Below are 13,561 nucleotides of genomic sequence, written 5' to 3' on the forward strand. Positions count from 1 at the left end.
GATCAAAACCCATATTTTTTTGTTAGCGTACACAAAAACATGGTTGACCCCCGTTTTTGTGTATGCTAATAAAAAAACCGTATTCGTCTTGATCTGTTTTAAGTTTTTTTTTATAATGGATATCAATGGAAAAACAAACGTACACATATGCTTCGTTTTTTTTTGCATAAAACAAGTGAAATAACAGATCGCAAAAACGCAGTGTGAACCAAGCCTTATACACAAGTAGGAGGAATCTGAAAGGTTTGATTTTTTGGGGTCCTATACTAATAAGGAGGGAGAAACACTGAGTTCAGCACTTTTCTCCCCATCCTGCTTGTCATTACATAGGAAGTGTATGGAGCCTGTTCTGTGCATTAACCAGTGAGACCAGGAAAGAAGGGCTTAAAGGGGTTATCCAGTGCTACAAAAACATGGCCACTTTTCCCCCTCTCTTGTCTCCAGTTCAGAAGTGGTTTGCAATTAAGCTCCATTTACTTCAATGGAACTGATTTCCAAACCCCACCCAATCTGGAGACGAGAGGGGGAAAAGTGGCCATGTTTTTGTAGCGCTGGATAATCCCTTTAAGCTGAAAGCTTCTTCCACCTAGTTTTGGCCAACGGTGAGGGATTTAAGCTCTGAGACTCAAACCATCAAAACTATTTAACCTTTTAAAAGTTTTAAAGATGGTTGATCCCTTCTTCATTTAATATTAGCAGAACATAGACAAGAATTATTCCTTACATGGAGACTTAAAGGGGTTGTCCAGCGAAAATCTTTTTCTTTCAAATGAACTGATATCAAAAAGTTAAATAGATTTGCCATTTTCTTCTATTAAAAAATCTCCAGTCTTCCCACAGTTATCAGCTGCTGTATGTCCTGCACGAATTGGTGTTTTCTTTTCAATCTGACACAGTGCTCTCTGCTGCCACCTCTGGCCGAGACATGAACTCTGTCTCGGTTTTCTGTGAATGCTCATAGAAAACCTCTCCTGCTCTGGAAAGTTCCTGTCTCGGCCAGAGATGTCAGCAGAGAGCACTGTGTCAGATTGAAAAGAAAACAACATATCCTGCAGGACATACAGCAGCTAATAAGTATGGGAAGACTTGAGATTTTTTAATAAAAGTAAATTACAAATCTATATGCTATACAGCTAATGAAGGTGTACAGGACGGCGAGTGGACATAAATGTGCCCCCCCAATTAGCTGAAATGCAGTGTGACTCTACGGTGATCTATGGTCATGTGACTCATACTGCGGCCAAAGTCACCAAGTTATCATATAGGATTGATCAAAGCTTTATAATGCATGCCCTACATTCAGTCTTGACCAGGGTTTTTGAATGGATCTCAGCTGATGGAAGAATCTCAGTGGTCATACAAGCCCTGCACCCTGCAGCCTCTTCTCCGTTTACCACCATTGTATTAAAGGGGACATTTTTTTTTTTAAATCAACTGGTGTCAGAAAGTTAAACAGATTTATAAGTTACTTCTATTTAAAAATCCAGTTTTCCAGTACTTATCAGCTGTTGTATGTCGTGCAGGAAGTGGTGTATTCTTTCCAGTCTGACACAGTGTTCTCTGCTGCCACCTCTCTCTACAGTATGTCAGGAACTGTCCAGAGCAGGAGCAATTCCTCATAGAAAATTTCTCCTGCTCTGGACAGAGGTGGCAGCAGAGAGCACTGCGTCAGACTGGAAAGAATACACCACTTCCTGCAGGACATATAGCAGCTGATAAGTACTGGAAGACTGGAGATTTTTTTTAATAGAAGTAAATTACAAATCTATATAACTTTCTGACACCAGTTGATATAAAAAAAACCTCTCTAGAGTACCCCTTTAATAGCCACAGTACAAGGCACTACAGCATTGTCACCTTCACTTTAACATACTTTGGTGCCAATTTCAGCTATCAAGTTAAATCCATCCAAGTAACATCACTGAGGTGCAAGGCACCTTATGCCTCATGGCCCAGTAATATAGTAGTGGTTTGGCTCACATAATAATGGCTGTGAGGCATGGAGATGACGGGTACATGAACGAATGAAAGCAGTGATCACTGGGGGTTAAACGCAACCATTCTGGACACTGGCGCCTTCCCCTTTAAGCAGGAAGACAATGGCTGCTCAGTGCGGAGCAGAGCCTGCAGCAGGAAGGAATAAATGAATGGTCAGAGTCTTAAATGAGAAACACCTGGACGGCCGCGTCACCGCCCGGCGCACTGCGAGCTCTTTGTTCCTCTGTTGATTTTAAAGAGTTCTCTCTAATGACAAATGCGCCAAAGTGACTTCACTGAAAAGCATGACCGGGGGGGTCAATAGCATAAAAGAGTTTATATAAGGTAGTGACACGCAGGGTTAACCTGAAAAAAAAAGACAAAAAAACAGCGCTGGGACATGAATGGCTATGTGCCATAGGGGGCGGACAAAGCCGGAGAGGAAAAGTTCTGAAACTTTCTAATATACTATGGATGGAAACATTCATTATATGTATACTGCAATGTATCTAGTATGTACAGATGCATTTTCCCTGCACTGATACACTGTAGCAGACTCTCAGCTCAGGAAAGACATGTGCTGATGAAGTAAGACTACAGTCTATACTGGATACCATTGTACAAAGTGATTGCTGGTCGCACCATCAGGCACCACAGCGTTCGATGTACCCCAGAAGATTATGAGCCCCCCCCCCCCCCCCCCCCACCTTTTATTACAGGGCGACTATATTATGTTACAGTATACAGAACAGAATTCATGGACTCTTGTAATATGACAGCCCCCCCCCTCCCCCATAACTACTATGGCATATGGGAAGGGGTACTGTAATTGAGACAATTCATTCTGGGGGGTCTCCATACATCTGCCTGCTGAATATTACACCCAGCAGCCCCTGAGCTGTGCAGAGCGGGAGGATCATTATCTGGCGGAGTTAATAACCTACAGCAGAACTGTCCACACTTCAGCGGCACAAATAATTACACTCCATATATTAGGCGGTAATGTACTGTCAGCAGATGGGCGATCCCGCGCCTTTAAATCACTTCTTAGCCTCATTCGGGAAAGATTTGGTTGAATTATTAAAAGCAGTTGTTAAATCGGAGGATTAAAGCACATAACATGTAAGAAACTAATCCGCAGGTATTCCAGATATAGCCCTGTCCCTGCTGAGAATGTGCAGAAAAAGGGGGCTCTGAGAAACACGCAGAGACCCCCACAGCTCTTGTAATATCAATATATACATTATATATGTGTATATATATATATATATATATATACATACATATATAATGTATATATAACACATAACATGTAATAAACTAATCCGTAGGTATTCCATATATAGCCCTGTCCCTTCTGAAGATGTGCAGAAGAGGGGGCTCAGAGAAACACGCAGAGACCCCCCACAGCTCTTGTAATATCTATCTATCTATATATATGACACATAACATGTAAGAAACGAATCCGTAGGTATTCCATATATAGCCCTGTCCCTGCTGAGGATGTGCAGAAGAGGGGGCTCAGAGAAACACGCAGAGACCACCACAGCTCTTGTAATATCTATCTATCTATCTATCTATATATATATATGACACATAACATGTAAGAAATGAATCCGTAGGTATTCCATATATAGCCCTGTCCCTGCTGAGGATGTGCAGAAGAGGGGGCTCAGAGAAACACGCAGAGACCACCACAGCTCCTGTAATATCAATATATACATATATTACACACATAACATGTAAGAAACTAATCCACAGGTATTCCAGATATAGCCCTGTCTCTGTTAAGAATGTGCAGAAGAGGGGGCTCAGAGAAACACGCAGAGACCCTCACAGCTCCTGTAATATCAATATATACACATATATATACCACATAACCTGTAATAAAGGAATCTTCTGTAGGTATTCCAGATATAGCGCTGTCCCTGCATAGGAGGTTCAGAAGAAGGGGCTCAGAGAAACACAGAGACCCCCGCAGCTCCTAAATATATATATTATAACATGTTTTATTAGTTTTACAAAAATAGGATATACATAGCAAAAGGATAGTGATATGTCAAGAGATATGAACAAAGCAAATAAGCGTGCCAGAATAGTAATGACATATCAATATAGCACATTGTGAGGTACACTGTACAGTACAATTGATATAATCTCAATATATATATATATTATGTACACACACACACACATCACCTCCGAGGTCTCCCCCCTTCTCCCCAACAATTCTGGACCATCAGATGCTTCTAAGGGTCCTATTACACAGAGCGATTTTTAACATTTAACGACCAACGATAAACGATCGCAAACGAGATTGTTTATCGTTAACCTGAAATCATTCAACATATTACACAGAACGATGGTCGTTTGTTACGATCGTTATTACGAACTACGACCGTTTATTCCTTCTGATCTCAGGAAAACAATGAACAATGTGCAATTACACTGAACTATTAGTGAAAAAATGCGAAACTTGAGCGAACGAACGTGGAATTACAGCAGACAATTAACGATAATTTTAGGTTCAGATCTAAATCAAAGATCAACGACATACGAACGATTTTTCAATCGTTGCCTGCAATTACACAGAACAATTAAAACTTAAATTGGAACAATATAACGATTTTCCGCACGATAATCGCCCCGTGTAGTGGGGCCCTAAGTTTTGGAAATATGGTAGGAAAGTGACACAGCTTAGGGGTCAGTCTCCACTTACTGCAGTAACAACACCTCACGGCAACTAACAATAAAGCAACTCTCCTGTGTCTCCACGGTTACAGACTACAAACAAATGCTGACTGTAGTCTGAATCTGCAGTTATCTTCCACTATTTTTATTTAACCTACAAAAAGTAAGAGAAGTCAGCACAGGAGCTGTGTACACAAATAGTGTAATTGTAAATGGGGACTATCTGCAACTAGAATTAATATTAGATTTACTGATGAAAAACAAAACACACCTAGTGATCTACCACAACCTCTAGAAAAAAAAAATATTGTGAAAAGTCAAAATCTGGACATTTTAGCCCAGGAATGCAACGCGATGCTCACTATCGGGCGGGGTTTGCACAGACACTGTTCCCTTTGAAGCCCAGCTGTTCTGTCAAAACTGGCAAATATCTTACAGACCACAGGTGTCAAACCTGCGGCCCTCCAGCTGTTGCAAAACTACAATTCCCATCATACCTGGACAGCCAAGTTTGACACCACTGTAATATAGAAGCAAATTTCTCCAACTGCTGCCAAATTATAATTCCCATTATGGCTGTTGGGGCATGCTGGGAGTTGTAGTTTTGCAACAACTGGAAGGCCACAGATTGGGGAACATTGCTATAGACCAAACCTGAACATAACAATCGCTCACAGTGCAATTCCCTAATATCAATGTTACTGACCCTACCTCCTTATAGTCACCATTGGCCAGTATACAGACCAGTCACCTCAATGCATCTCAATGACTCACATCACATTTCCCTAATACATACGGTGTAATAGAGCCTTCCGGCAGTCAGCTGAGCAGTGATATATGGAGCTCATGTCTTGTCCTTCTCTCTGAATTGTTTTCAAGTCTTGACCTGTTTTCCCTGCAACATTCCTAATCCTCCTGTACTCTGTGTCATTGTCCTTTGCTGCATGTTCTATATGTGTTGTGTACAAGGCTGCCCAATCCCCAGTGCCCCCCAACCAGGGTCTGGAGGGTACCGCTCTGTACTTTTAATAGCACATCAGCGCCACTCCTGTCCTCAGGGTGTGTGTAATTGCAGCTTAGTTCCATTGAAGTGAATAGAGCCGAGTTGCAATACCACACACAACCTGAGAACAGGGGTGGCGCTGCTTTTTGGAAGAAAGCAGACATGATTTTCTATTCTTGCATAACTCCAGTAAAGCTGCTTTCTTATATCAGGTAGCAATCACAGTTGGGTACAAACCAGATGGTGGAAGAAGACCCTATAACTACAGCGATACATTGTAATAAACTCACTGCTGTGTGAACAAGCATGTGTATGTGGATCGCCAATGCTCACATTGTGGTTCTTTAAAAAAAAAAAAAAAAAAAGCGTAAAAAAGCGTGCTAATTTTGAACCTCTTTGCAGGAAAGGTAATAAAATTCATCAGGTTTGTTTTTCACTTTAGTTATTTATACTGGGATCTGGGAGCATTCCTTGTTCCTCCGGCGTGGCCAGCACCGAGCAGATGCTGTTTTACTTGGAAGGCGCTCTCCCTCTAGCTCAGCAATTTAAAAAAGAAAAAAAAAAAAGTAAATTCCTACAATTTGTTTTCTCCAAGTCTCCGGGGAACGCTCCTCATTTCCTGAGTGGTGGTTCTCTCGGCTTTCTTCCTCCATAGCGAGGAATGTTTACTCCTTGAAATGTAGAAATCCGCAGTCACTGGTACTGAACACTTGAACACACACACACACAAAAAGAAATTTTAATTTTATTTTAATTTTTTTTTTTACATTTATCGTTTTTGGATTTTTTTCTTAATCCCATTCAACCTCCAAAACTCCAGAATAGTTTGGGGATTTTTTTGTTTTTGCTTTACACATGATATGAAGCCTCAAGTTTTCCTTAAAGTGAATCTGTCAACTGTAATTTATGCTCGAAGATTGCTGTTAGGTCAAGGAGACACATGGTACCTTTCATATATCTAGCTGAGCTTCTATAATATTGAAAAATGCTTTTATTCTCTAGGGTAAAGTGTTAGGTCCCTATTCCACGGGACGATTATCGTTTGGATTATCGTTAAATTGTTTGGAACAAAGCGATAATCGTTTTGTTGAATGGCAGTTAACGATTAAATGACGAACGAGAAATCATTGATTGCTTAATGAGATCTGGATCCATTTTTATCGTTGCTCGTTCGCAAATCATTTGCATGGAATAAGACGTGGTTCGCAGTAGTGACGAACGCAATAGCCATGACAAAACGACTGCAAGAACGATCATAAGTAATGATCATCGTTCTGTGTAATTGGGTGAGCGATTTCAGGTCGTTTGCAATAGCGGTCGTTTATCGTGAACGATTATCTGAACGATAATCGTCCTGTGGAATAGGGCCCTTAGACAGGCGTTACCAAACCCCCTGAGGTGCCCTGGGCTGTAACATCTCCCCACGTCCGCTCCCATCCCTGTCCTGGCTGCTTCCAAATCTCGGCTTGGCTACCAGCTGACTGTCAATGAAGCAGGGATAGGGATGGAAGGGGGAATGAGAAGGCGTTAGGCCCCGTTCCCACTGAGCAAAGCTAGCGGAATTCCGCGACGGAATTGTCCGCCGCGGAATGCCGTTAGCCTCCCGCTCATAATGGGAGTCTATGAGAGGCGCGCGCTCCTGCTCTGTACGCGCTGAAGAATGAACATGTTCATTCTTCAGCGCGTACAGAGCAGCAGCGCGCGCCCCCCATAGACTCCCATTATGAGCTGGAGGCTAACGGCATTCCGCGGCGGACAATTCCGTCGCGGAATTCCGCTACCTTTGCTCAGTGGGAACGGGGCCTAACAACCCACAGCACTTCAGGGGCTTGGGAAAGCTTCACTGACTCTTCGAACCAGTGCAAAATAGCATTTTTCTATGTTCTGGAAGCACAGATGGATGTATGAAAGGTACCATGTGTCTACTTGACTTAACAACTATCTAGCAGTGTCAGCAGTGTGCACGGTGAATTGCAGATGACAGATTCACTTTAAATGGGATGGGAAGTGACAACTTCTCTATGCACCACAAAATGGTTAAAGGGTGTCAGCAAAAGACACCATCAGGCCTGTCACTTGAGGACTAGAACTACAAAACAAGTCCTCATATGGCTAAGCCGACATGAGTGGGAGGCAAACACGAAATACTCATCCTGTTGTTGGGGTTGTCTACTTTGGACAATTACTTTATATTAAAAGGGTCCCCAACAAGAGTAGCATCGTAATAGAGGTGCAAAGGCCCACATGCAATGTCTGGACATGCCAGGTCCTCCAGAGTGAGAGACACTCTTACCACTCTATTATCACTCCGATTGATGCAGGTCCGAATGGAGTGAGTCTCTTCTGAAGAAGGTACTCTCTTAAAGGGGCTAAGCTTCATATATTAAAAAAAAAAAAAACCAACAAAACACCCCCCCTAAATATGAAGAGTCTATTAGGCAGTACATAGCGCCATTTCATGTATTTTCCTCAGATTTCTGGCGACACGAGCTGGGAGAAGGACGTCGCCATCGCCAGATATCACTGACACCAATTGTTGGATTTATCAGAAACTAAAAAGAGCAAAGGCAGCGGCTCCCCAATAATCTGGTGGCGTATTATGTCTCTAGATACGTGCGACTATCAGGGGAAGAGAAGAACAGAGACGCGGACGGTTATGATTTCCGATTCTCTAATCTTCATGGCGCACTGGATATGGTTACAGAAAAGTCTGATTAGTCACAATATGGAGACAGTCGGCGGCTGATAGCGGCTTCTCCTTCCATTCCCAGTAGCGGAGAGGAAGAAGGCATCTGTGAACCACTTTACTCGCAGGTTGTGGGGGTCGTCTCTCTGGGCTTTTCCGTCGTAGCTTTTAAGGGAAGCAGGGATGGTTTATGGCCTTGGTACATGTCTAGGCTCTAATGCCCCCACTACATTCTTTTATACATCTCAAGCTATTCCTGTCATTGTTGCCCACAGCAACCAATCACAGCTCAGCTTTGATTTCACCAGAGCTCATTAATATATGAAAGCCGAGCTGTGATTGGTTGCCATGGGCAAATAAAGCCGAGCTGTGATTGGTTGTTATGGACAATGAAAGCCAAGCTGAGATCGGTTGCTATGGGCAATGAAAGCTTACGTTTGGTTGCTATGGGCAAGCTGAGCTGTGATTGGTTGCTATTGACAGCACAATTACTCTCCCTAGAAAAAAAGCTACCACTAAATTCTCCACATTTACCCTAAGATCAATAGTTATCTTCTAGTCACAGGACAGGAGATATATAGCGGATTGGTGGGAGTCAGAAAATGGAGACCCCTTGCACTATTCATTCTGTATAGGACTTTTGCTGCCTTCGGCCATACCTGAAAGTCCCATAGAAAGTGCATAGAGAGGTTTCCCAACATGCACACTGCAGCTCTACTCACTTAATGAACACTAACCTCCATTCTTCCAAAAACAGCACCACCCCTCTCTTCAGGTTGGGTGTGGTATTACAACCTGGCTCTATTCACTTCAATGGAATGGAGTTCAGTACAACACACCAGTGGCAGACATATCACTTGTGCAGCCTGTTCAGCTGCACAGGGGCCTAGGCCAATCGAGGGGCCCGCCAGGCTCAGACTCTTCAGTGTCAGCTCTTCTGACGGGTTATTTATTTGGATGCCCCCTATGATCAGTTCTATGGGTTGGCCACAGGTACCTTAGTTCCAGACTAAGGCCTGCACAGAATGAAGTACAGTCCTTTAGTGGGCCCTGGCCAGGGGCGTAACTAGAAATGGCTGGGCCCCATAGCAAACTTTTGATCGACCACTACGCCATCAACACACTCAGCTCTACACAGGTTCTGTACACCATATAAATTACAGTACAGTTATATTAAGTGACTCACAGGGGACATCTTCTCTGATGGGAGTTGTTTCCTTCATTTTCTTCTTCATCCTTCCTGGGCCATTAGAACTTCTCCGAGCCACGAATCCACAGAATCTGCCAGAGAAACATATTAGGCTCCTCACTATGGCACCATCCACATCTCTATACAAACTGCACATCTGTATTGGCCCCTTTACACCCTCATTTAGTGGGTAGCCCTGACTCTATGTGACCCCCTAAAAATATATGCCCCCCTCTGTGTATTCCCTCTCCCCCTATGTTGCCCCCCCCCCCCAAATAGATGGCCCCTCTCCCCCCATGTTGCCCTCCTTATAGATGGCCCCCTCTCCCCCCACCCTCCCTTATAGATGGCCTCCTCTCCCCCCTCCATATAGATGGCCTCCTCTACCCCCTCCCTTATAGATGGCCTCCTCTCCCCCCTCCTTATAGATGGCCTCCTCTCCCCCCTCCTTATAGATGGCCTCCTCTCCCCCTACTTATAGATGGCCTCCTCTCCCCCCTCCTTATAGATGGCCTCCTCTCCCCCCTCCTTATAGATGGCCCCCTCTCTCCTCACCCTCCCTTATGGATGGCCCCCTCTCCCCCCACCCTCCCTTATAAATGGCCCCCTCTCCCCCCATCCTCCCTTATAGATGGCCCCCTCTCCCCCCACCGTCCCTTATAGATGGTCCCCTTCCCCCTCCCTTATAGATGGTCCCCTTCCCCCCTCCCTTATAGATGGTCCCTCTTGCCCCCCCACCCTCATAGATGGCCCCCTCTTCCCCCCCACCCTCATAGATGCCCACTCTTCCCCCCCACCCTCATAGATGCCCCCTCTTCCCCCCCACCCTCATAGATGCCTCCTCTTTCCCCCTACCCTCATAGATGCCCCCCTCCTTCCCCCCCCACCCTCATAGATGCCCCCCTCCTTCCCCCCCCCCCACCCTCATAGATGCCCCCCTCCTCCCCCCCCCCACCCTCATAGATGCTCCCCTCTTCCCCCCACCCTCATAGATGCCCCCCTCTTTCCCCCCACCCTCATAGATGCCCCCTATCCCCCCCACCCTTATAGATGCCCCCTATCCCCCCCACCCTTATAGATGCCCCCTCCTTCCCCCCACCCTCATAGATGCCCCCCTCCTTCCCCCACCCTCATAGATGCCCCCTGCTTCCCCCCACCCGCATAGATGCCCCCCTCCTTCCCCCCACCCTCATAGATGCCCCCCTCCTTCCCCCCACCCTCATAGATACCCCCCTCTTTTTCCCCACCCTCATAGATGCCCCCCTCTTTCCCCCCACCCTCATAGATACCCCCCTCTTTCCCCCCACCCTCATAGATGCCCCCTCTTTCCCCCCACCCTCATAGATGCCCCCCTCCCTCGTAGATACCCCCCTCTTTCCCCCCCACCCTCATAGATGCCCCCCTCTTTCCCCCCACCCTCATAGATGCCCCCCTCCCTCGTAAATGCCCCCCTCTTTCCCCCCACCCTCATAGATGCCCCCCTCCTTCCCCCCACCCTGCAGGCTGATAAAAAACAAAACAAAACTTAACTCACCTGACAACGCGCTCCCACGTCGATCCTCACTCCTCCTGGTCTGTCCTCGGCTGCTGCGCGGCTGCCGGGGGTGTCGCGTCTTATCCCCAGCAGCGCGCGCATCCCAGAGCTCCCTGCGCGCTGAAACCGGAAGTCAGGGCCCAAGGCGCGCAGGGAGCTATGGGATGCGCGCGCTGCCGGGATCCCGACACCCCCGGCAGCCGCGCAGCAGCCGGGGGAAGATGGAGCCGGACTCTTGTGACCGCAAGCAAAACAATGCTTGCGGTCACAAGAGTGATTGATCGGGAGGGCCCCGCGGGCCCCCCTTCGTGGCCACTGCCTGGACCCCAAACAGCTGTAGCACCCGGGAGGCCTGCTCAGCCGCCGGGTGCTACAGGCTATGTGAGCTCCGGGGGCCCGCGCCACGGGCCCCCGATACTGCGTGGCCCCGTAGCGGCCGCTACGGCTTCTACGGTGGTAGTTCCACCACTGGCTCTGGCATCTGTGCTGTAGGGCCCTCCTGAGAAACCAGGACACATGTACCGGATGCACGGACGTACATATGTGTGCACCTTTAAGGCAGAAAGGTGGAGAATAGTTTATGGGGGCCCAAACACATTGTTTGCACAGGGGCCCTCGCAGGGCCGGCTCCAGGTTTTGGAGGGCCCTTGGGCGACAGAGCCTCAGCGGGCCCCTTTGTATAGCAAATCATGTGGCATCACATGAGGGTCTCTATCTCCCCATTCTGTGTAGGTATACAGCAGTGTATTATATACTTATTATCCTCCTGAGTGTGTATGTAATACACTGCTGTAAACCTACACAGAATGGAGAGATATATACACACTTATACAGGAGGATAATAAGTATATAATACACTGCTGTATACCTACACAGAATGGAGAGATATATACACACTCATACAGGAGGATAATATCTCCATTCTGTGTAGGTATACAGCAGTGTATTACATACGTATTATCCTCCTGTATGGGTGTGTATATATCTCCATTCTGTGTAGGTATACAGCAGTGTATTATATAGTTATTATAATACGCTGCTGATCACCTACACTAAATGGAGAGATAGATATGCAGGTGCAGAAGTTGCTACCCTACAAAGTCCTGCAAAACATTTTAACAGAAAAAATTGTAATATAACACAGTGGATTTATTGCATATTGTGAATCCCCCATGGAAAGTAAAGGGGGAAATCTGCAATAAATCCACTGTAGCAGATAATCCAGAGATGACCCTAAAACCTTCCTACTCCCAGCACACACAGACAGACAGACACACACACACACACCTGCCTCTGCATACAGACTTACACACATATGCATGTATACCCAATCACAGCATACACTCACCTCTGTATGGATCTGTCAGGCAGCAGTCCTGTCACTTGTCACATGTTCTCCCTCTGCCCTGGGCCGCTGTGGAGGTCAGGAGACCCAGGAATACAGCTGAAGGAGGGGGCAGGCAGCACAGGCAGCTGGGCCCTGACCTGCTGTTTGGCCTCTACAGGCTGCCGTGCAGTGAGCCCCGCCCCCCTCTCCTCTGGTCCGACGCTGAGAGACTGAGGCCTGGAAAAGCCACAATATGCTTTCAGTGGCTCACCAGCGCCCCCCTCATCCCTGCGCCCGGCTCATCCCCCCTCCCCCCACAGCCACAGGTAATGATGTGTGCGCTCACAGCACAGCACCACCTGCACACAGTGCAATGTGTGTCAGTGTGTGCGCGCGCAGTGAGAGGGGAAGAGATGGTGTGGGCAAGTGCCGGGGGCCCCTTGAGGCACTGTGGGCCCCGGCACTTGCCCGAGTATGCCTGGTGCTGACGCCGGCCCTGGGCCCTCGGCAGTCTGTGTCTGCCCCTGCAACACACAACCTGAGGATCAGGGTGGTGCTATTTCTGGAGGAAGCAGACCTGTTTTTCTAATCCTGGACAACCCCTTTAATTTTTGGTGGGAATAGAGTGCGTCTATATGTGACCTCCACCACCAGTTGCATGGCAGACGGGTATAAGTGCAGTATCTGTGTATATCCTGTCACAGGACTACGTCAGAGGCCCAGATATACAGCGGGTCCCGGCCCCTCACAGATTAGATTCTTATCCTCCTGGTGCCTGTTGTTTTTTCTGGGAAGTGCATCTGGTTCGGAAATGCAGACTAAACATCTGGAAGAGGCCGAGACGCAGGAGAAAAGCAGGAAGGGGTTTTATTTCGCTGTAATGAATAACACGCTTCGCAGGAATTTATCCAGAACTGAAACTTATGTCCAAGACGAGCTGTCTCCATCTAATTACATGGGATTTACAAATCCTAAAAATTGGTGATAAATGTCATATAGTCACCTTTTACAGATAACAGGATGGGGGTATGAAGCTCAATTTAAAAGGATTTCAGCTCTGGATACACATAGATATTATAGCTGTCAATTATGTTAGAGACCAAGAGAATTTGGGAATGGCTGACCTGACCTCTTCTAATTGGTCAAGTACCCCA

At 46.5% G+C, this 13,561-nt stretch overlaps 1 protein-coding gene across 2 annotated transcripts in view; it reads left to right on the forward strand.

Annotated features, from left to right (window-relative positions):
- The window catches only part of FRMD6 (FERM domain containing 6), a 102,614-nt gene that overhangs the window by 22,898 nt on the left and 66,155 nt on the right, over positions 1–13,561 (forward strand). The gene's annotated exons all lie outside the window — the stretch shown is intronic.

Source organism: Dendropsophus ebraccatus, chromosome 13 (genome assembly GCF_027789765.1).
Source record: "Dendropsophus ebraccatus isolate aDenEbr1 chromosome 13, aDenEbr1.pat, whole genome shotgun sequence".
Classification (NCBI taxonomy): domain Eukaryota; kingdom Metazoa; phylum Chordata; class Amphibia; order Anura; family Hylidae; genus Dendropsophus; species Dendropsophus ebraccatus.